Source organism: Panthera pardus, unplaced genomic scaffold (genome assembly GCF_024362965.1).
Source record: "Panthera pardus isolate Hobbes unplaced genomic scaffold, ASM2436296v1 HiC_scaffold_13, whole genome shotgun sequence".
Lineage (NCBI taxonomy): Eukaryota > Metazoa > Chordata > Mammalia > Carnivora > Felidae > Panthera > Panthera pardus.
Window position 1 is genome coordinate 139,649,224 of NW_026526688.1, and position 25,759 is coordinate 139,674,982.

The 25,759-nt window shown below is 38.1% G+C and overlaps 1 pseudogene; it reads left to right on the forward strand.

Annotated features, from left to right (window-relative positions):
• Positions 1–23,589: 23,589 nt before the first annotated feature.
• LOC109275307 (keratin, type I cytoskeletal 19-like) lies at positions 23,590–24,820 on the forward strand (annotated as a pseudogene).
• Positions 24,821–25,759: the final 939 nt, after the last annotated feature.

Genomic DNA, 25,759 nt, shown 5'->3' on the forward strand with positions numbered 1-25,759 from the left:
TGGGTAGGTGTGGGATCCTGGGATTCTTGGTTCTGGAATGATTAGGACATGAAAAATACAGCCCTTAGTTTACATAGATCTCTTCATAGACCCCATACAGAACAAACTCTTAGGAAGCTTAAGATTCTATGTCACATACAATTATGCGTCTTATTGGGCAACATACAATACTTCTGAAAGAGGTATCTTGTTACCAGACTTCCAATTTGGGGTGGGATTGTTTCTAGAATACAGGAATACCTTGAGATAGCATCAGATTCCACAGATAAAGGGCTCAGTCCCACAAGATGCCTTCCACTTTAGATGCCATTTGCAAGCCCACGTTGTTACCTGTACTTCCAAACAACCGGCTATAAGTCAGATGTTCCCATAACCCATTCCTTGGGTTTTGATAATTTTCTAGAACAGTTCACAGAAGTCAGAAAAACATTTTACTTACCTGATTACTAATTTATTACAAAATATATTAAAGTATATGAATCAACAACCAGATGAAGAGATACATGGGTGAGTCCTGAGCAAAGGAGCTTCTGTCTTGGAGCTTGGCTCCTGGAATTGATGGCATGTGGACTCATTCTGGCTCCCGAACTTGGAAACTCTCTGAATTCCCTTCTTTTGGGTTTTTATGGAGGCTTCGTTACATGGTCATGATTGATAACTCATTGGCTGTTCGTGATTGATTCAGCCTTTAGCCCTTCCACCTCTGCAGAAATCAGGGGGGATCTAAAAGTCCCACCCCTCTGGTCATAATTGGTTCCCTTGGCAACAGTTCCAGTCTTAGGTGCTCCAGAAGTCAGCTTTATTAACATAAATTGTGGTAGAATAGGAGTTTGTGTGAATAACAAGATGCCTTTTTCAGCTTTATGGCTCTGAAGCAATTTCAGGGCCTGAGAATAAGAGACCAAATATTATAACAAAAGATGCTCCCATTACTCTTACAGCTCAGGGAATTCCAGGGTTTTGGGAACTGTGAGCCAGGAACTGTGAATGAAGACCAAATATATATGAGAAATACATTTTGGCCATCTGAGTGATCAAATATATATATTTTTTATAAATCACAATATCACAGTTGGCTATGAGATTTTGTTTGTTTCTCTGTTTTGAGAGAGCTAAGTATTTAATTATGTTGATTTTAACTTTAGAGTCTTTCTGTGTCTAAGAACAAAAACAAAAAATCCCTAGATGCTAGCTGAAAAATCTCAATCAAAAATCTAAATAAGTATTGCAAAATAATTCCTAATATTTGAATTTTCTGTTTTAACCTAGATTTTAGATGCCACTGACTATAACCTTCATGTTAATTAATTTCAATCAAATGGAGATTATGATTTTAGCAAGAAATGTCAGAAAGAATAAGATAAGAAAAATATGTCAACTCTCACTATTCACGTTGCAGCCTTTAGCTCCAAAAGAATAGAATGAAAGGCTATCTAAATTTATTCATACAAAACAATTACTTCCCATATCTGATTCATTACCATATAGCCATGTTAAGTCATGGTAGATTCATTTCCTTTATTTGCTTTCTCTGAAGGCATTTTTTTTTCACTTTACTGTTTACTGCTTGTCCAATATTTTGTTTTTTCTACTATTCTTTGTTCAAACTGCAAAAATCTGAAATAGAAATATAATATAGAAGTATAGGCATCAGCTAACATTTTCTATGGCATATGGTACTTCAGATGCCATATGTACCAGTGTTTAGTGATTCTGGCAAAGAGGCATAGAATGGTGAAGTCCAACTGCCAGGATTGCTGAAAACAAATATGTAAATGCTCCAGGGCTTTTGTTATTCATAACATACCTCTAACACAGCACATACAATATGCTGTTCATTCTGTAACTAGTATAACTAATAAACCACATTTTCCTCTCTAATTTTTTAAGGCTTCTCCAAGTTTGTGTGGTCTTCTGCCTCTAACCTTGAACCCCATTATTGAACTCTGCCTTTCATGAAGCTCATATTAATGAAAGAAGCCTTAGGAGAGTGCATCCGTCCTTTTCAAGGGCATTTATTTATTTTTCAAATTAAAATCCAAAGTCTTCTGCGGCTTCTTCTGTGGAACAAAGAAAATGCACTGGGCATGTTCTCTAGACAGTCATTAGGAGAAAGCAGCTAACACCAGGAAAGGCAAATTTGGGCAGAAGAACAGGAAAAGTTTCTTTACTGTGAGGCTGTTTCATGATCTTCCCAACAGTGACATTCTCTACAGGATGTAATGTGAGAGGAGGTCTGTGGATATAATTATTTTGAAAAAGGGATATAGCAATAATTTTAATAATTTTTAAGCTGCTACATGCATTCAAGTCCATGTAAGATGATCACAATTTAGAGAATAAAAGCTGACCTTGTTTTGTTTTGTTGGTTTATTTCTGCTGATTTAGACATAGCTAATGGGAGGCACACCTAATCTCCTTTTTTTCTGTTTCATAGATAGGCAATCCACACAAAGTGGAAAGAATAGCAGACTAGCAGCTAGAATCCTTAGAGGTCATTACTTTCCATTTGTCATCAGACAAGCTGTTTAACCTCTTTGAGCCTGTTTCCATATGTACGATGAGGATAATATCTTCCCTGGGGATATTAGTGTGAGGATAATATGATATAATCTTTGTGGAAGTGCACTTATCTAGTATTATTATTATTAAAAAGAAAACATCTGTAGATTTGCTAGTAGTTTAGAGGCCTAAGGAGGCTTGTACTACTTACCACTGCGTGTTTTTCTGTGGACACAAAACCTAGAAGGAAATTGGAGATAGAAAGTTGTGAACATGCCAGTAAGATGGGAAGCAATGCAAATGACTTTTGCTGGGTTTACTTTTTTGGGTTGAATCAAGTGAAATTGCCATTTTTATAGGTCAAAGTGGTCTTAATATAGGAAATTTCACTTGGTTCTTCCTGTTTGGATGGATTCCCAATGATAGCAAATGTGCATAAACACACACACGCACACACACACACCCACACCCTGGCACCTTTTCCTTTCAAGCAGTAACTAATAACTAGAAGAGCTATCTGATTTCCATTTCTGCTTAATATCTTCTTCCCTTTCTATCACCCCCTCCCCAATTAGGCATCAATTTTTCAAAAGTGTATTTATTTATTTTCAGAGAGAGAGAATGCACGTGAGCACAAGCAGGGAAAAAGCAGAGAGAGAATCTCAAGCAGGTGCTGCACTGCCAGCACGGAGCCCGATGTGGGGCTTGAACTCATGAACCATAAGATTATGACCTGAGTGGAAAACAAAAGTCAGACGCTTAACCAACTGAGCCACCAGGTGCCCCAGCACCAAATTATTTTGATTGTAACTCTGAACTGTCTTGCAAATGTGAACCTCTCATTTCTACTGCCATGCCTCAGTCCAGGTCTTCATTCCTTGTTTAGATTACTGAAATCTTTCTATTCAGTATTCAACCTAGCAATTCTCTGTGGCAGCAGCAATGGTAATTTGAGGGCATATGGAAGGTGCGTGAGAATGACATGCAGGATCAGGAAACTGTCTCTAGATTTAGTCTGAGATTCAAGATATAATTATGATGAGATGTTAAGGACCTTAACAGAAGGTGGGAGGAGAAACAGAATGCTGAGGAGTGGGTGCTAAGAGCTCTTCAAGAGGAAGATAAGATCAGGAATCAGGAAGCTCTAGGACAAGGTAACAAAATCTGTATTAGAACCCAAATTGCCCGTTCTGTAATCTCATTGTCAGCCATTGGGATTGGGGGATAAACCTCTTCTTACTTCTAGGTAAAGATCGGAAGGATTGTTTCTCCAGAAAATTTGAGAACTTGATTTTTCTACTGGAAAAATAGATGGAGTTATGTTAAAGAGGACCCTATGGAAAAATTCTCAAATGGGGCTCGAGGTCCCTGGAATGCTAACATGTAATAATAACTTTTCTTTCTCATGGGTCTACAGTTAAGACCGGTAAATTCTATTTTTGTTAAACAACATGGATCAAAGTTGCTGAGCTCTTTTTTTGAAATGTTCCATCACTGAATTGAAAGAAAAATGAATAAAATTCCCTTTTTCAAAGCTCCTTTTGTTAGGAGTTATACTCGATTAGTATTTTGATATGTATATATCCAGATATAAGATAAGGAAAGACTTCTCTTTGCTTTCCACACAAAACAAAGAGAAATTACAATTGAGTTTTATTACAGGAGAAATAGTTCCAAATTTCAGCCTGGAAAAAATAATAAAAAATACTAAGTATAAGAGCACTTTCTCTCCTTCCAGATAGGGCATATTGGACAAACATGCAGAGAATCAGCAATTAGCAATCCCTCTATCATTGGGCCCTGATTACTGAGAAAATAATGTTAATTCTGGAACCATTAACAGCTAAAAAGTTTTATCTTCAGAGATGCCTGGCTTAGAAAAGAAAGCATCTTCAAGTTCAACAGCAACTGTGACAAATAGTCATCATGATTTTATTATTGGCCTAGGACTTGTTAGAGATATATGCTCTTCTAGACAAGTCCTTCAGTTAGAAAATAAAGATATGAGTGGTGATGAAAACTTTCAAAATAATTTGTCTCTGATCATTCAAGGGAACCAATATAATGCAGACATACTCCAGGGAATGGTGTCATCTACCATTGATGATAACAATTCTCAAGTGAGACTAGATCATGATGCCTGCTTAGATCTCAGGTAAAAAAGACAGACTTCAAAAGAAGTACAAAGTAACCTCATGAAGTTTTAATAAATACATTTTGAAAAATTCAGAAAGGACAGAGACAAATGCTTCATAATAAAGTAGAGCTCCTGAGTAGAGAACCTAGGACAGACATGTTAATCAATGGATCAATTAGTTAATCAATTCAATACCCTAGAACCAGAATCTATAAGAGACACTGAAGATGGAATATAAATATGACACAGTCTCAACTCTTAAGGAGTTTGTAGTCTAATAGAAGAGGAAGAAGAGAAAGACCAAAGACTATAATGTGACCCATTATAGCCTAGGTAAGAGGTAGAGAGTGATTCTGCCTGGGTGGTCAGAGAAGGATTCCCAGAAGGAGAATTATCTGAGCTTGGTCTTCAGAGATGAATAGTAGCCTGCCAGAAAGGGAGGGAAGACATTACAGTCAGAGGGAACAGCATGTAGCAGAGTTAGAAAGCCTGGAAGAGTTACACTGGAAAGAGCAAGAAATAAAATGTTGGGATTTATAGAAAATATGGATTATAGAAAAGAAAAACTAGGGAGATGAAGAAAAAAATAGAGATTTGGAAATTTGGAAAATATAGTAATTAGATTTGATTAGTAATTTTTAAAGTGAGGAAATTATCAATGGCACAGTTTTTGTGCTCCCTCAGCTAATAGGTACAAAGCATAAATTGGCTTAAAATTGGGATAAATTGGGCATGCTCCCCAATGACAACAGGTAGTCATATATCTGTAATTCTGATTTTCCCCCACCTTCTTTATCCCTTCACTCCCTTCATCTCCTGACCCTCACTTGACTAAATATCTCTGTGGTTAATTTATATGGCATTCTGGCATGGTTAATCAGCTGGGAGTTTGGGAGCATCTAATTTTATCACAGACTGCTATGCATGATTCCATGAGTTATACCAGGGACCTTTCTTGGATGCCCCTACATTGTTGATCATGCCCTTACCTCGGACTGATTTTGCCCATTCTTGAAATGACCTAAGTAAGGAAATATGCAGGTGAATTCTGGTCAAGAAAAAAAATTAAGAGGAGGGGCAATGGTATCATTTTTCCATCATATGCAGAGGGAAATGAGTGGGGTAAAACTTTTGACTACTTACTGGAAAAATAGAAGCTGATCAGTATTCTTGTATTTTATTTTATTTATTTATTTTTAATGTTTATTCATTTTTAAGAGACAGAGGGAGACAGAGCACAAGGGAGGAGGGACAGAGAGAGAGGAAGACACAAATCTGAAGTAGGTGCCAGGCTCTGAGCAGTCAGCACAGAGCCTGACATGGGACTCGAACCCATGGACCGCAAGATCATGACCTGAGCTGAAGTCGGACACTTAAGTTATTGAGCCACCCAGGTGCCCCAATATTCTTGTATTTTAAAACATACTTTCTGTTTTCACTATGACTGTAGTGGATCACTTTCTACGACATGCAAAAGTGATGCTGGAAAATACATTTTAAATAGAGATAAATACCATAGTAAGGAGGTAGTATTTTAGCATTATTCCATCAACATAATGTATTTTCTAAGTAAATAATTATTGATCATTATAATAGCTCAGGTAAAAATGTTGCCATTAAAGAATTAAGAAAATATTTCTATATATCCATTTATGTCTATATATTTTCTAGAATATTGACATATATGTGCACATGTGTGCACACACACACACATGCACAAATGCACACAAACATACACAATGTAGTTTAGGAAAGCGTCAAGCCCCTTTCCGACAAATTTGCCAGCAGAATAAACAATCTTGAATATAATGAAAAGCTTGCCAAGTCCTGTCAGAAAACTCTTGTGGTTCAATGCAATTCTCGGATAGTGAAGAACCACTAAAATAACCCCTTCACTCAGACTCCTGTGATTCGCTGCAGGGAGCCTTCCTTGCAGTTGTCACTGAAAAAGCAATCAAATTTAACATATAGATACAGGGAGTGGAAGCATGTGAGTGTGCGTTATGTTCTTGTGCATGTATGTGTTATGTATGTATACAGAAGAACAGCTGAGGTCTTTGCTCTAGTACAATGTATATGAATAAAAAATGTAGATGAATAATTGGCAGAAGAGGTCTGTTAGGATTTCGGTGTCTTTTTTTTTCACTCAATAGAGTTTAAACTTTATTAAATCTAATGGAGGTTTTCATTCAGGTTATATTAATGGATTTTTAAGTCCACACTTAATAGGACAAAATAGTCACATAGAATAGTATTTTTCAAATGACAGGTTGTGATCATTAGGAGGTTTTAAAATCAATTAATAGGGCTGTGACCAGAATTTTACAAAACGAACTTGAATAGAAAACAATGAGAGTATATATAACATATTGAAAGTGTAAGTATCGTGTGTGTGTGTGTGTGTGTGTGTGTGTGTGTGTGTGTGAAATGTGTGCGTGCATGTGTGCATTTGGTCATGATCTCCACTTTTAAAATGTGGCTTATAATTTTAAAAAACCCTGATATTTGCTAACTGTATTGGTCTGTCCAGGCTGTCTTGACAAAATACCATAGACTGGGTGGCTTAAACAGTAGAATTTATTTTCTCATAGTTCTGGGGGCTGGTAGCCTGAGATCAGGGTGCCATCATAGTTGTATTCTGGTGAGGACTGTCTTCTTGGCTTGTAGTCAGTTGTCTTCCTCCCATGGTGGAGAAAAGGACGGAGAGAACAAACTTTCTGGTGTCTCTTATAGTGATATTAAATCTGTATCATGAGAGCCCTCAAGACCTCATCTAAATCTAATTACTCTCCCAAGGGCTTCATCTCCAAATACCATCATATTGGGGGTTGAAACTTCAACATACGCATTTTGAGGGGAGGAGCACAATTTAGTTCTTAGCACTGACATAGAGTTTGTATCTTAATTTTATGCTCAGTTTACAGTATTCTCATGCTGGAGACTATGAACTCTGTGAAGGCGAGCATTAGATATATTTCATCTTTATACCCTCCACTGCCTCAGGAATGTCATGCATTTACTAGCAGATAAAAAATAGTTATCAAACAAATGTTGAGAGCTCCAGATACTTGTATTTAAAAGGATAATAAGATAATAATTTGCACTGATCTGGCTTTTACTACCTTTCAGAGTGCTTTATATCAATGATATCGCTGATAATTCAGAACTATTCTGTTAGAAGGAAGCAAACAGAATGTTGTGTTAATAAGTTTAATTATTTTTTAAGTGTGCTTCACGTTACAGTGGTACACAATAAGATATTATTTAAGTAGGGGTAGGTTAAGTGTCTCACTTTTTGTTTTGGCTCAGATTATGATCTCACAGTTCATGAGTTCGAGCCCCACATGGGGCTCTGCACTGACAGTGCACAGTCTTCTTGGGATTCTCTGTCTCCCTTTCTCTCTGCTCCTCCCCTGCTCTCTCTATCTCTCTCTCTCAAAATAAATAAATATTTTAAAAGGGTCTATTTAAGTAGACCCTAAAATTTGTGTTTGTGAGGGACCCATGTTTTGTGTGGTCTGAAGCTTGTACAATTTTGGAAAACTTCACTAAAAACAAGAATAAAAAATAATGAATAAAAAATTAGGTTACAAGAGTGAATATTTGTTAGAAGGAAAAAATAAATTGCAAAAATTATAAAAGTTGACAGATACCATGAACCTCCTCAGATCCAGGAAGATATAAGTAATATGAGTTTTTATCGGTGGCTGGCACCTCTATAATACTTTCCGCTTTTTTGGTTGCATATGCTTTGATTGCCTCTCTTCTAAAAACATTTTTAAGACCCTTTCTAGTAAGAGAATAGGTAATTTCTTTAGCATAACTGATTGATTTTTCTCTTTTATTATTGATAAGTAAGATTCACAGAGTGCTTGATTTCACACACAGTTAAACTTAGTATTTGGAGTACTGCTACAGACTTCTGTCCTTCAAATACATGGATTCTTATATGTTATATGAAGTATAATTCCATTAAAAAGGCAAAAAAGTTATGATGGGTTTATAATTGTATAAATTGCACTAGTCAATGCATATCTGAATGGAGGTAATTTCTGTTTTAAGTACTCATGATAACTAAATCCTGTTTATGATCTAACATAGCTGATGTTAGTAGAGCTTTCCACAGGGTAGTTTCTTGCTGAATACATTTTAAACTCATAAATTGTATATATTAAATATGTTCAGCTACTTACATATTATTTTTTTTTACAAATTTTACAAAATACATCACTAGAGGAATATATTTCTAAAGGATCCCTCAGGAGCTTGGAAAGGGTTCATGCAGAGGGGGGAATCTTGAAGCTTAACATTCATTATCTTCATAGTAAATCCAACTCTACTTTTATTAGATATAGAAAAGGACCATTATTTCTTTTAGTGTATTTGGTATAATCGGTTCTATGACTGCTTAATTGTATGTCCATTTCCTATTGTAGCAGGATAGAATCTTTGTTCACTAAGGTCTACATAGTCATAATCTATCTTATCTCATATAAAGAGGGTGTCTGAGATGGCTAACTGTCCACCAAAGATCCATGCTCCCTTTTGTACTAATTATTTGCCTATTTGTTCTTCCTTGCTATGGTCTGTGTTGCAGGGGCTCTATTCCTTATCAACTGAAAAATGCATGCATATAACATCTCATTTTAATCCTCTCAACTACTGTATGACGTAAATGTCATCATATTTTCCATTTTATATATGATGAAACCAGGTAATGGTGAGTAACTTGATTAAAGTAAGAATAATGTGTCCAAGTAAATAGTGAAATTAGGATTTAATCACAATTTGACTCTACATCTTGTTCTCTTAATCATAATACTCTTCACTAAATATTAATTCTCTTATAATAAAAGTTATTTAAAAATTATATGTAAATGTCAGGATTGTTAAGAAACTCTGACAGGATACACAAACTCAACATTAGTTTGCAGTCTAAGCATTTCTAATTAAGCCAGTATCAATTATAAGCTATGCATTTTCTGGAGTTGAATGACTCACTTAGGATGAATAATCACTGAAAAGAATTTTCAGGCATTCTCAGAAGATTGCTACACAAGTTTCTTACCAGACCTTATGGAGAATACTTTCTCTCTGCTACGGAGGTTTTTTTTTTTTTTCCTTCAAAATTATTTCGGTTATTCTAGTTCCTTTGCGTGAGTACATACATTCAGTTAGAATTAGAAACTGTCAATTTAAACAGAGAAGACTTCTGAGCTATTGATTGGGATTCAATTGAATATTTTAATCAATTTGAGAAAAATTGACATCTGAACAATAATTGAATGTTCCTGTCTATGAATATGGTATATCTCTCTAATTATTTAAGTCTTTTAAAACTTCTCTCAGCAGTGTTTCATAGTTTCCTGTATATAGGCTTTGCCCATTTTTTTTGGTCACGTTTATCCCTAAATATTTCCTACCTCTGGTTACTATTGTAAGGGTATTGTTTTCCTAATTTCAATTTCCAAATATGTATTGCTAGAATATAGAAATAAAATTGATATATATAGATTGATCTTGTATCTCGTGACTTTGCTTTAGCTCACTTATTGGAACTAATAGTTTTTTTGTAGATTCCGTATGATTTTTCACATAGAGCATATGTCTTCTATAAATTTTTTTTAAATTTCTTCCTTTCCAACATGAGTGATATTTATTTATTTATTTATTTATTTATTTATTTATTTATGTTTATTTTATTAATTTTGAGAGAAAGAGGGGGAGAGAGAGAGAGAGAGAGAGAGAGAGAGAGAGAGAGAGAGAGAATCCTAAGCAGGTTCCACATCAGCACAGAGCCTGATGCAGTGCTAGAACTCATGAACCACGAGATCATGACCTGAGCTGAAACCAAGAGTCATTTAACCAACTGAGCTACCCAGGTGCCCCAACTTTTATCTATTTTTATTGCTTTATTTCACTGGCTTGAATCTCCAACATAATGTTGAGTTACAGTGCTAAGAGTGATCATCCTTTCCAAATTTTATTACAGGTAAAGTAACTGGTCATTCACCACTAAGTGTTAAATTGGTGATAGATTTTTCATAAATATCTTTTAGGTTGAGGAAGTTCCTTTCTACCTATAATTTATAGAGAGTTTTATTGTAAGTCGGGGTTGAATTTAGTTAACCAGATTTTTTTTTGCATCTATTTAAATGATCATTTCAACAATTTGATTATTATGTTTTGGCATGTTTTTGTTCATTTGTTCTGCTTTGGGTTCATTAAGTTTGTTAGGTTTGGGGTTCTCTATTTTAGTCAAATTTGGAAAAAATTTTTCCACTGTTTTTCAAATACTGTTTTGTCTCCACCTCCTTCTCTCTTTTTGGGGACTCTAATCACTTGTGTGTTTGATCAGATTACAAATGCTCTGTGAATTTATTTTTTCATTTTCTTTTCCTTTTGTATTTCATTTTAGAAAGTTAATATTGTTATGGCTTTGAATTCACTGATATTTTCTTCTCCAGTGTCTAATCAGCTGTTGATAGCATTCCATCTTTGTTTTTTCTTTTCAGATATCATATTTTAACATGTCTAGAAATACAGTTTTTTTATACCCACCATTTCTCTCATCATGGCTATCTTTTTCCTTACTTTTTAAAATATGTGTAACTTACTTATATTAACAGTTTTACTATTCTTGTCTGCTAGTTCCATTATTTATGTCATTTTTATGTGTGTTTCATTTTTATTCTGGTTATGTGTCATGTTTTCTTGTTTGTGTGCGTGCCTTGTAATTTTTTAAGTTTATTTATTTATTTATTTTGAGAGAGAGGGGAGGGGAGGGACAGAGAGAGAGGGGGAGAGACAGAATCCCAAGCAGCCTCCACGCTATGGCAGAGTCTGATGCAGGGACCAGTCTCACGAAGTGCGAGACCATGACCTGAGCCGAAATCAAGAGTTGGATGCTTAACCAACTGAGCCACCCAGGTGCCCCATGCCTTGTAATTTAGATTAGAGGCCAGGCATTATGAATTTGTATTGTTGGTTGATGGATTTTGATTTATTTTTTTAAGTAATGTTATATTTTATGCAGGTACACAGTTAATTAGTTGTATCCTTTCAAGGTTAATCTTTGTAAGTATAGAGAAGAGAACCTGTTAGTCTGGGACTAATTTAGTCCCACTACTAAGATGATACCCTACTGAGAATTCTTTTTGAAGACCATATATTGTGAAATCTGTTCACTCTGACTGGTGAGAAGACAGACTTTGCCAGTCTTGTGTGAACTCTGGAATTGTTTTGCCTCTTCCTCTTTGGTAGTTTTTCCTCCTGACCTTACATAGTTTTCTCTTACACATTTGCAGATCAACACTCAGCCAAAGACTCAGTGGGATCCATCTGCAAATCTATGGAGCTCTTTCTATATAGAGCTTCCTTATCTTCGTTACTTTGTCCAGCAAATTATAGAGTTGTTTTAATCTCTATTCCTGTCTCCTCAACTAGGCAATAGTGATGATCTTTGTTTGGGTTCTAACTTCCTGCTTTGTGGGCTGGAAACTGCCTCTAAGCAATAAGCTGGTGAAAATGCAGGACTCAGCTTGTTTGCTTCCCACAGTCCTGTGTTGCTTGTTGTCCCATCTGAAAATTGTTTCTTCTATTTGTCTGCATTTTTACTTGTTAAAGTGGGAGAGTAAATCTGGTTTGTATTTCATCTGGTCAGAATTTGAAGTCTACAACATTGTTTATAATGTCTGCATAGTATTCCATTTTAAGGGTGTACTACAATTTAACTAGCTATTTAAATATCTATTTTGGATATTTACATTTTCTAATCATAAAAATTCTTATGTATAAATATTATGAAAATAATTATTCATACATGTTCCAGACTTCTTTAATTTTTTTTGGATAAAATTTATGAGTCAAAGAATATAAAAGCCAAACTTTTTTGTAAACTGAATGGATATTACTTAACCCCTCTTAAGTGCTGGAATTCCTTAGGAACTCACTAAATAGCAGTCTTCTTCACTACCTAATTTGTTTTTATTTTATTATTTTTTTAAATGTTATTTATTTATTTTTGAGAGAGAGAGAGAGAGAAGGAGGGAGAGAGAAGGAGGGCAGAGAGAGAGGTGGGGAGAGAGAATCCCAAGCAGGTTCCACGCTGTCAGTACAGGGCCTGATCCAGGGCTTGATCTCACAAAGTGTGAGATCATGACCTGAGCTGAAATCAAGTCAGATGATTAACTGACTGAGCTACCAAGCTGCCCCTTCACTCCCTAATTTCTTAATAAACATGCTATTGCAAAGTGTTGTAGGTGTAGGCCAAAAGAGCACCTCTATTGCCTAGGTAAGGTAGCTCATGTGAAGTCTAAGTAGGCCAACCTACTATACTCAAGTTGAGTAGAATTGCCCAAGAACAAATAATGCTAGAGTATAGGGAGCTTCACTATATGGACAGAGTTTGTCTCTTAGGGAGTAATGGGTGGCATGTTCCCAGCAGAAGGGTATTAGTAACAGGTTTCCAGGAGGAAGCAAGAAGGAACTGAACTGAAAACACTCCAGTTTATTCTTCCCAAATCTATCAATCAGGTGAGTTTTTTCACCCCCTGGGGCAGATGGAGTGAAGTTTTATAAAAGACAACAGCAGTTACAGTAATTAAGGTCTTATAATACGGAAAAAAAAAATATCGGGAATGAGTAAGAAATGTTTCTCTGCTAAGAACATGTAATAGTCATTGATAATGTACTATATGCCAAGTTAACAAGTATTATTTCATTCAATTCTTACCTTAACTCTATGAAGTAGTATTATTTTATAGGACAGCCTGAAGATCTGTACTGGGGATTTACTCAGTAGAGTTCACAGTATTTCTCAAAGTGTGGTTAGCAGTCCACCTGTGTCAGAAGTACCTAAGTAGCTTTTAAAACTCTGGTAAGTATTACAATTTCCAGAATATGTGGAAATTATGACTTTTATAAAATTTTCATACAGCTAAATTTAATTTATGCCTAGAGCCATTATTCCCAATAGATGACAGAAATATTAATTTAATGACATTTAGTTAAAACCAGGAATTCATGGGGCTGCCTGGATGGCTCAGTTGGTTAAGCATCCAACTTCTGCTTAGGTCATGATGCCCCGGTTTGTGAGTTCGAGGCCCAGGTTGAGGCTGTGCTGACAGCTCAGAGCCTGGAGCCTGCTTCAGAGTCTGTGTCTTCCTCTCTCTGCCCCTCCCCTGCTCACACTCTGTCTCTCTTTCTCAAACTAAACATTAAAAAAAAATTAAAAAATAACAGGAATTCATGGATTATTCAATCATTGTAGGTTTAAATTTATTCAGATTCAGAGTTATGCTCTACCCCTTTTCCTCAAGCTGTATCTAAGTTCCAAAGTTATTTTTTTAATTTTTTTTAATGTGTATTTATTTTAGAGACAGAGCACAGGCGGGGGAGGGGCAGAGAGAGACAAAGACAGAGACAGAATCTGAAACAGGCTGCAGGCTCCATGCAGGGCTCGAACCCACGAACTGTGAGATCATGACCTGAGCTGAAGTCGGACACTTAACCAACTGAACCACCCAGGCGCCCCCAAAGTTATTTTTTAATGATTCCACCAGAGGTTTGGTCTTAATTGTCCATTAAAGTTCTTGATATCTGCCTGCCAGGAATTTCACATTCACAGATAATTCTATTCTCCTTCTTCAAGGTTTCTGTTCTTCTAATGGGCAGATTTCATCTACTCTTGGGCTGGGGTGGGTGGGGAGGGCTGACTCTTATCCAAACTCCATGGTCTATGTTATAATACTTGTATTTTACTGTTCAAAATAGCACTTTTTTCCCCTTTCAAAGTTGTGGGCCCTGTGGAATTAAAAATTTTGTCAAACACTAATAGATCCTTGTTCTTGTTAATTTTTTTGTCCTGAGAAAATGCTGCCTGACTGAATAGGGGAAGAACAACAAGAAAATTTGGTGATAGGAGTGATAAATGGGGAGAGAAACACCTCAGTTGTTATCTCAAAATATTAACTTCTTTTGTGAAAATGCAGAAGGATATTTTGAATCACAACTTCAGGGCATGGGGCCTGGGAACAAGCATTTTGGCAGGGTCCCCAGTTTGGATACTGATCTCACATGGACTCCAGAAGATGTTGAGGAGGCAGGAGATGACCTAGTGGGTGTCATAACGATATGAATACTTGGCTGCTCAGACTGGACATAAACATTTACTCAGATTTATCGGAATGTGTGTGCTGCAAAGCCTTCTGTACGGTATTTTAGCTTTCAGTCCTTTTTCTGTTCTTTTCCCTGGATCTCTGCTTCTTCCCTCTCTATGTTCAGTTTTATTTACCCAAGGTTCTACTTCTTCCCTCTCCTAGTTGTGGGAAGTGGGTTTGAATGGGGTAGGAAGATTAATAGTTATTGGGCATCTATGATGTTCCAGAAACGTTATATGATCTCACTTAATCTGCACAACATTCAGTTAATTCTCAGAAAGGTTAAATAAATAAATTGTTCAAGATTGCACAGGTAGCAGGTGGCAGAGCTAGGATTAAAACCCAAGCCCATCTGGTGTCAAAACTGGGCTTTAATTACTTTATGTTGCTTCTGTCCTTGACAGAGGCTGTAGTGATACCTCTGATTCCCTCCTTCTCAACATTTCCCCTACTTCCTTGCCATATGGAAGGCCACATACTCACTTTTTATTTTTCCCATACTCATTATCATATTGAGTCTGTAAAATAAATTTTATGTTATATTGTCTTTTCCGTTTTAGATTTCAGTGATAGTACTCTTGTTTATATGGCACTTTACACAGTACTCTATAGTTGTGATTTAAGGCATTTCTATACTGACATGGCTTTGAAACTCAGGCTAACAGTTGTGTGGACAAGTTAACCCCTGAGATCTCCACATTCTTCTTTCAGTTTCTGCATTATTATCCATGGAGGTTTACAAAAATGTGTGTGTGTGTGTGTGTATATATATATATATATGTGTGTGTGTGTGTATATATATATATATAGGCACCTGGGTGGCTTAGTTGGTTGATTGTCTGACTTTGGCTCAGGTCATAACCTCCTGGTTTGTGAGTTCAAACCCCATGTTGGGCTCTGCACTGACAGTGCAGAGCCTGCTTCGGATTCTCTGTATCCCTTTTCTCTCTGCCCCTCCCCCACTCTCTCTCTTTCTGAAAAATAAATGTTAAAAAATTAATATATATATATACATATATTTAAAATGTAAGAAAGTAAATAAACAAATATAAACATATTTCTTCCTCTGAATGAACTTCTTCAGATCTAAGGAATGTAAAGATTTCCTTTGTGTTAGATTATCTTAGTAGTATTTTGGTTCACAGTGGCTGAATTATGAATTGTTAAGAGAAGACATAGGGCAACTATAGGGGAGGTGAGAGAACAGGAGTTTGCAGAAAGAAGGAGAAGGGACAGGGATAGTTATTATTCGTTTTTTTGCCTGTTGGCCTTTTCAGTTTCCCTGAGGTCCAGCATCCTTTAGTCCACAGTGTCGCCTCTTTCCTGGGCTCAGGTGGGTGTGACTGGCTGCATCTAAGGACTCTCCTGTCTGTGCAGCCTGCTGAGCTGATGCGTGGACCTTCCTCTTTATATCTCTAGAAAGTGTGAGTGTATTCATAGACTTCTTGATGTGCTTGAAAAATTAGATACTGAAAGCATTCTTCCCTTAATGCATGAGGTTAAGTGTGGATTCAGTTAAATCTATATAGTTGAAGTGACAGTATCATAAAAATTTTCCTCTTGAGCCCTGCTTTGCTGGATACTATGGATTATGCCAGAGCAGAATCTAAACAAGCCAGTTAAAATTGTCTCAGTTTCTTGGTTTAAAAGTCTCATTTTGTGTAATTATTCGGACATTCCAAAGTTCAGCTTTTTCTGAGGACTCCTCCTCTCCTATCCTATTGGAAGGATGATACCTGGATTCAGGAGAAAATGTCATCATGGTCATGGAAAATGAGAAGATTTAGCTTTGTGGGGCTTTGGGTTTTCCCTGGGTTCTGAGCAGAGCCCCTTGTCCCTCCTCATCATTGGCACCCTCATGGAATTGCCTGCGGAAGTCTGGGGCTAATGAAACCTGTGGTCTGGCCTCTTGGTGTGGCCAGGGCACAGTGATCTTCCACTTGTAGAAGTGCTCTGCCTTAACTCTCTTGGTGGAATTGCTGACCCCCAACAGCTTCAACAATGATGATACTTACTTCTCATCTCCATCTAGTAGGCCTTCTGGCTCTCAACTTTACTTTACATCACAGTTTCTGAATTCCTTATACATTCCACGGAAAAAGACTCAAAAATGCTATGCCTTGCCCCTTTACGGTCCCCAGGTATTGCACCACAATTTTTAATGTCCCTCAGTTATCCTGTGTTGATTATGGGCATCTTAGCTGGTGATCTGCTAGACTTTTGAATGAGAAAGGGAAGAAATTTCTTGCTTCCCATTCTGCTTACTTGTATATCTCATATGCATTCCTCCCCAGAAGCAGCTCCAGAAACAAATATTTGAGTCCACATATTTGGGAGAGGATCCATGGAAACATCAGTAGGGGAGAGAGGAAACGAAACCAGGAAGGGAAGAAAGCTGTTGAAGAGTACATTATCCAGCGACTTATGATGTGATTTTAAACAGAGTAGAAAGAAGGCTCAGAGTTTTCCCAGCCAAGGTAGGAGGGGGTTGGGATATTTATATACCATGTGCACCAGTCATTGATTGAGGGTTGATCTTGTGGGACATGCATTTTCAAGAAGTTTGTGTTCACTGTGTGTGGAGGCAGAGCGGGCTTTGATGGCCTGAGAAAGCCATCAGACAAAGAGATGGAAATGCCGCAGCTAGAATTCAGGCTGGCATTATCGGGTACGGGCATCACTCCTGGACCTTCTTGATACACTCATGACCCAAGATGAGTTTACTGGGTTCTGCTGCCAATTCTTCAAATTTGTGGCTCTGGTCACAGCTTCAAAAAACCAAAATAATACTAAAACCCCAAGTAAAGTAGTTGACATAAAAGGGCTAGTGGAACAAACTACAGACCCCATTTCTGTATTTAATGCTGTGGTTGTAACTGAAATTTATCTATTTTCTTCCTCTGTTACACATTGTAGATTCTTCTCGCCTATGGACAGAACTTTGCTCATCTAGATTGCTCTCTCAAGCATTCCAAACCTCCATTTGTGGGGAGCCTGAGCTCCTAGTCACTGCACCTTTGTGTGGCTGTGGTTGCTGTAATTTTTCTATTTGTGGTTACCATCAGGCATCTATTTGTGGTTACCATCAGGCATCTAGACACTAAGAGGTGCATCAGTGAGTGCCCTGAATTCCAGACATATTTTCCCTATTTGATGTCAGCCAGTATAGTGCTGGAGAATGATGATCAGGTAGTGTAGTAACTTTTCTCTGTCGGAAACAGCTAGGTGGCAGGTGGAGCTTTAGGTTTATAGGAAAACTTACTATATACCCTGGTAGAAAAATTCACCCCCCAGGGAATCATGAACTCTATTTCTGCAGAACTCTATTTCTGCAGAATGGGAAGCACAAATTCCCTCAAATGGCATGAGAGGCCATTCCCACTGCCATGGATTCAGCACCATATAATGGCCATTGTTTCAAAGTGTATGGCTCGCCTTGAAGGATAGCCACTAGTGCGCAGGGCATCAATCCTATCTAGCAATTGGCTTCAACTTAAGAGGTCATTCCTGTATTCTGTGAGGTTTGCAGCTTCTGGAGAATGCTGTATGTGGTAGAAATAGGGAATCCACTAGTTATGTCTTAGTTACTTCATTATAAAAAGTTTGCATTGCATTAATATTATCTCAGTTTTTATACCCCTGTAAATTTTGGTGTATTCCACCTTAATCATTGTAAAATTTCTCTCGTGAGTGGTTATTAAGTCACTCTGGTGAAGTATAAGGGGGGTTACTCTTATATACGCTTGTAGTGTGCAGGCTCCTTCCTCAAGGAGTTTGGCCTCCCCTTTGATCAATGGGCTCTGGGTCTAAGAACGGGCCTGGATCTGGAAGCTAGGTGAAGGATCATGACATTTAATTGCAGTGGCTGACAGCAACCTTCTGCTTATTTTCTCTTGATCTTTTTTGGTTATACAGGTGAAGCAATACCCATATTATCTGTCAAGTTTGCCTCTTGGAACTCCAAGGTCTATTCCCTGTTGCCATATGTTCTTTGTGGGCAAGGGCCCCTCATTGTCATCCCAGCTTCACTGCTTATGTCTATCTTGCTTCAGGAAATTAAGTGCTACTGCCCGGCCTCTCCTATTTTAGAATCCTGTCTTCCCCTCTGAAACTAGGGGACCCAGTTCTATTAGAGCATGCACCATTTTCATTTCTGACTTAAAAAAGAGCAGCCATCTCTACTCAGTGATGCCAGTGCCTTTCTTATTGCTTTAATGAAAGAAGTATCTGTTAGGCCCTTATGAGGAACACAGCTAATGGGTTCTGTGGTCATATATAGTAAATCCATTTTAATGTCCATTTCTCTGAGCCTTTTGACTCCATAATTAATACTTTACCAAGGTAATTCTATCTGACTTAGTATAGGTTACTATCATCTCCACATTTCAAGAAGCTGTCCCAGCAGTATTAGGATTGGCTCAAAACATTTTTGTGCCTAGTGTCCTGAGTCATAGGAGAATGTCTGCAGATCAACAAACTTAAAACTGCTTTATATCTGCTCCTCTCACACCTTAGCCTTCACATCCATTTTGGGGCATCCAAAATGGCCCCCAAGTACCCCCATTTTCACATCCATTTTGTTGGTTTCTACAGGTACACATTAGTCAGGCTCTTTGGCCTTTTTTGGTAAACAACATCTTTCTTCCCAACAGAGATAGTACTTCCCAGTGGAATCCTTTATAGACTTCTTTCTACACTTAAAAGCAGTTTTAAATAGGCAGGGGTTAGAATACAAAGACTTTGCACAATAGATCACTGAAAAGCTGCTGAATCATGGAGAATATGAGATGCAAAAAATTATGAGAAACAGAGAGGATGCACAAAAAGATTGCTTAATAATTTTTATTGACCAGATATGAGTTTGGATTCTTACAATTTTGTAGACCTGAGCTGCTTAGGCTACATCAGGAAGTTTTTCATTTCCTCTTTAGAAAACTAAATGGTGAGGTTTACTTACCTGATTGCCTTTCATAATAGCAAAAATTCTTAGTGGTTTACAGAACTTCATTTTTAAAAAGTAAGATAGTATTAAATTAAAATTTTGAAACTTGATTCTAAAAAGGATTTATTTTTCCATATGTTTTGCTAAAATTTAACAGTATCAGCACTCTGTCCTACAATAGCACAAATGTGCATATTCCTAATGCTAAGAATTTTGTGTGTGTGTGTTTTTTTTTTTTTTTTTGGTTTTCTTTGTTTTTTTTTTTTTTTTTTTAAGTTTATTTACTTGAGAGAGAGACTTTGCATGTATGTGTGCATGGGGGAGGGGCAGAGAGAAGGAGAGAGAGAATCCCAAGCAGGCCCTGCGCCATCAGTGCAAAGCCTGATTAGGGGCTCGAACCCACAAACTGTGAGATCATGACCTGAGCCGATATCAAGAGTCAGACGCTTAAGCGACTGCACCACCCAGATGCCCCTGAGAATTTTGTTTCTGACACTATTTTCCACTAAAGGAATCAGATCTGCTTAGAGGGCATCTATTTCCATGTCATAGAATGGGAGAAAATTAGGACTGGGAACAGCAGGTCTGAAACATACCATACAGTTTTTTTGGTGAGAGAGCAAAGAAGTTTTTAAGAATGTCAGGGGATAGGGGCACCTGGATGGCTCAGCCCATTAAGCATCCAACTCTTGATTTCCACTTAGGTCATGATTCATGGGTTCGTGAGATCAAGTCCCACATTGGGCTCTGTGCTGACAGTGAGCCTGGTTGAGATTCTCTCTCTCCCTCTCTCTCTTTCCTGTCCTCTGCTTCTGTGTGCATATGCACTCTCTCTCTCTCCCTTCCTCTCTCTCTCTCAAAGTAAATAAATGAACTTAAAAAAATTTCAAGGATAAAGACTAAAATGATAAAGAAGCAATGTAATGACATTCAAATTATGAAAATTTGAGCATCAAAACACAATAGGGGCACCTGGGTGGCTCAGTCAGTTAAGCATCCGACTTCAGCCTCAGGTCATGATCTTGCAGTTTGTGAGTTCGAGTCCTGTATCTGGCTCTGTGCTGACAGCTCAGAGCCCAGAGCCTCCTTCGGGTTCTGTGTCCTTCTCTCTCTGTCCCTTCCCTGCTTGCACTCTGTCTCTCTCTCTCTCTCAAAAATAAATAAACATTAAAAAATGTAAAAAAAGACCACAATAAAAATTATTGTTAATTGACATAAATTGAATGTGTGAAAGCCTATGAGTTCATAATGATATTCCATAAAAAGCTATAACAATGAAAAGTTTGAAAACCAAAAAGGAAGACAATGTAGTAGAATAGGATTATTTTTTTAAAATTTATTTTAGTATGTAGAGGAAAGCTTTATTCTTTCTACTAAGCATATGAGTTTTCAATATAGAGAACAGTGAGTAAAACAAATGATGAGTACTGATTATGGTTACCCATAACACTGGTGTATGATCCATGGTCATACACAATAACCAGGTAGAAAGTAGAAAAAATTACCTGTGTATCCTGAGATGACAGATTAACCAAGTGTCCTACAAAGGAGATTTACCTTCACATTTCACAAAAGAAGATTTACCTTCTTGAGTTAGGCGATGAGACTTCTAGATGGCTCTAGTGATTATAGTGAGATACAGATATCAGTAAATTTCCAATTGTAAGTGTCTTTGAAGATGATCCTCATCTTCTAGTATTCACGTCTTTGTGTAATCTGACCCTGCCAAGTCACTCACATCTAATGAATAGATTAAAACAAAAGTGATGAGGTATCATTTCCTAGACTAGGTTTTTTATTCTTTTTTCTTTTTTAGATTAGGTTTTGAAAAGACTTGCTTTCATCATTCACTGTCTCTCTCTGGCTTTTTTGGCTTTTTTTTTCTCTGATGAAGCCAACTGCCAAATTGTGAGCTTCTCTATAGCATTCCCAACAGCCAGTAAATACAGAGATCCTCTATTCTACAGTCCAGGAAGAACTGAATTCTACCAACAGCCAAATGAATAACTTTGAGAGGTCATTCAGTTGAGCCTTGTGATGACTGCATTCCTGGATGATACCTTGATTACAGCTATGTGAGAGACCCTGAACCACAGGACCCAGCTAAGTCAAGCCCAGAATCCTGACCCACAGTAACTGTGAGATAAAAATGGTGCCGTAAGCCACTAAATTTCAGAGTGATGTGTTGCTTGCTAATGAATAATTAATACACCAACAATGATAATGTCAAAGAAATGAAGTTTAGGTGCATCCTTGTCCCATGTCCAATCAGGACTGATTGGCGATGATTCAGAATTTGTGACCTGGGCTAGAGACAAAACTCTTTTTCAGTTGCGACTGTTGAGGTTTCTACTAGGAAGATATGTATGCTAACTAAACTCACTGTTAACCATGTCTAAGAATAAGAACATGCATTAGGATGGGAATAAAGCTAACAAAGAAAAAAATGTAAGAATTTTAAACACCAGAAAAAGTTTAACTGGTTTCAGTGTATGCATTTTTTCTATTTCTTAAAAAGTTTAAGGCATTAAGGGATTCTTATATAGTAGATTCTAATATAATGGTATATGAGATTCTAATGGGAATAGACTTAAATTGAGTTTTGGAATAGTTTGAATAAATAAGTTTATAGTCAAGGTTCAGCGAATATAGTGTAGATGTTTATAAGAATGTTAATCTTTAATTTTTGAAGGGTTATTACATATTTAATATTTCCATTGGATAAATAATTTGGATGTTAGGAATATTTTTTTGATATATTAAAGCTCCTTGAACATTAAAAAATCTATCAATATTAGTTATTAACTGAGGATTTCTAAAATTTTAAATGCCTATGAAATGTCAATGCCTCTTTAAGCTTTCTTCACCTATTATAAATGGGAGTGAATTCTAATGACTTCCAGTGTTATACTTTCATTTCAAAGTAACCCATATTCATATCTAAGAGAATTTCTTAATTACCTTTTAATGGTAATTATTGAAAGTAGATGACATTAACTACTGGTCAAAAATCAAAGGTGAGCATCTTGAATATTGGCTATGTTACTGAACTGGTTATTGTTATGGGGGAAGCCCAGCCCTCTAGCAGAATCACACAGAAAACACATAAACTTTTCTTTCCAGAGAACAGAAAGCAAATGCTTTCATCCAATGACTGTGTCATTTGGGTGAGTGTTGCCTTCTGAGTGTCTAGACTGTGTCTGGACTGTGTCCATTTGGGTGAGTGTTGCCTTCTGAGTGCCTTTGGGTGAGTTTGCATTTCTGACTGTCTAGGAACCCCAATCCAAATGTATGCAAGGAACTCTAATTCAAATGAAAGAAATCAGATTAACTCATTCTTGAGTCATTTTTTAGGTAGCTAATAGAAGGCCGTATTTACTTTGTAATCTCTCATGTTATCCTCAAATTCACCCTAACAAGTACTTTCTTTTTTTCATAATTGTAGACAGTGGTGAGGTTTGTAGGAGATTGTGTGATATTTCAGAGAGTGACAGATCCAGAGAAACTTCTTCCCAGTCTATTGGGGGTGTGTAGCTTTGCTTTGACCCCACTCCTGAAGTCTCCTTCTACATGGAAGGTATAGGCATACCTCAGAGCTATTGTGGGTTTGGTTCTAGACCACTATAATTAAAGGGAAATATCACAATAAAGTGAGTCAAACGATTCTTTTGGTTTTCCAGTGCATATAAAAGTTATGTTTACACTACACTATCGCCTACTAAGTATACAATAGCATATGTCTAAAAAACCCCAACATACCTATCTTAATTAAAAAATACTTTATTGCTGACTCCTCCCACCAACCACTTCTCCTCCGACCAGTGTCACCCTCCTCCTCCTCCTTCTCCATGACTTCCTTCAGTTATTGCCACTTGTCCACCACCTTGACCTTGGGGGCCTGCACAGTGGCTCCCTACGCTTGGGGCAGGAGGTGCCTTCTCCATGCCCAGCTGCCCCAGGGGCTCAGACGGCCTTGGCGTGTGTCTGTGTTCTTCGCCAGCTTCATGTGCTTATCCTTTGGGGCTACGGCGACAGCTTTGCTGGAGGCTGGCCGGGTCCTGCGGGCTGCTGGTGGGCAATGAGATCACCAGACACAAGCTCAACAGCCACCTGGCCTCCTGCCTGGACATGGTGTGCGCCCTGGAGAAGACCAATGGCAATCTGGAGGTGAAGATCCACCACTGGTACCAGAAGCAGGTGCTTAGGCCGCCTGCCACTGCAGCTACTACCTCAAGACCATCAAGGACCTGCGGGACAAGATTCTTGGTGCTACCATTGAGAACTCTTAAGATTGTCGTGCAGACTGACAGTGCCTTTCTGGCTATGGATGACTTCCCAACCAACTTAGAGACAGAGCAGACCAGTCCATGAGAGCTGAGGCCGACATGAACGGCCTGAGCAGGGTGCATGCTGAGCTGACTCTGGCCAGCTCCTGGAGATGCAGACTGAAGGCCTGAAGGAGAAGCTGGACTGCTTGAAAGAGAACCACGACGAGGAAATCAGTGCCCTTAGGGGCCAGGTAACTGACCAGATTAGTGTGGAGGTGGATTCCGCTCTGGTCATGGACCTTGCCAAGACCCTGAGTGACATGAGAAGCCAATATGAGCTCATGGCTGAGAATAGCCAAAAGGGTTCTGAAGCCTAGTTCACCAGCCAGACCCAGGAGCTGAATTGGGAGGTGGCTGGCCATACAGAGCAGTTACAGCTAGGCAAGGCAGAGGTCACTGAGCTGTGGCTCACCTTCTAGGCTCCGGAGATTGAGCTGCAGGCTCAGCTAAGCATGAAAGCTGCCCTGGAAGACACACTGGCAGAAACAGAGGCCTGCTTTGGAGCATGGCTGGCCCAGACCCAGGCTCTGATCAGCAGTATTGAAGCCTAGCTGAGTGATGTGCAGGCAGACACTGAGTGGCAGAACCAGGAGTACCAGCAGCTCATGGACATCAAGTTGGGGCTGGAGCAGTAGATCGCCACCTGGAAGGCCAGGATGCCCACTCTGACAACCTGCCCACCCCCAAGGCTCTTGAAGTCTGGCAGCCTGGTGGGCTTCCTGTTCTTCTGCAGAGGGGCTCCCCTGGGTAGGGACATGGGAGAGGAGGAACCCTATATCTGGATGTTCCCTTGACCTGCCAGTAAAGCTTTTTGGCTCAAAAAAACCACACCAACTTTATTGCTAAAAAAGTGGCAAACATTATCTGAGCTTTCAGTGAGTCATAATCACTGATCACAGATCACAATAATAAATACAATAATAATTTGAAAAAAAAAGTTTGAAATATTATGAAAATTACCGAACTGTGACACAGAGACATAAAGTGAGCAAATGCTGTTGGGAAAATGGCACCAGTAGACTTACTCAGTGCAGGGTTGCCACAGGTGTTTAGTTTCTGTGAGGTGCAATAAAGCAAAGCACAGTGAAAGGGATATACCTGTATTTAATTCATGAGATATTCATGGCCTCTGCCCATGCCCTTACTCCTCCATTAGAGAAGAAAAAGGAATTTATTTGGAAGTTGAGTTTGGAAGGAGAAACTAGGCAAGCATGGTTTATTCCTCTTGACTCCCATTTTTCTTGGGATCTAGCTGTACAGAGAAAATGCACTTGCGGTTTGACTCCTCCTGCCTTAAGTTTTATGGTGGTAGAGCCTTCCCCTCAAGGTGCTTGTGATGATAAGTTGTTCCCTGTGATTGAATGAGTATGAAGAAAGCTCCCGGCCTGTGAGCCAGTGTAAATAATAATGGAGATATTTTGATTCCTGTCTGTTTGATTCCTCTTTGTTTTTCCCTTAATCGGAACAAATTATGGTTATGAAAAGAAGGGTGTTCTCTATTATTCCTAACCCAACATTGTCTGACCAAGTGGTTTGAAATTTCCTCACAGACTTTCCCTTTTTGTATATACTTACAAATATTAGTGATTGTAGTGTTACGTAACTTCCTAATGAATGTAGTTCCTTTTCCATAAATCTCATATCTATAGTTAGATTTGCATTTTTTTTCCAAATCAGACATACATTTCCA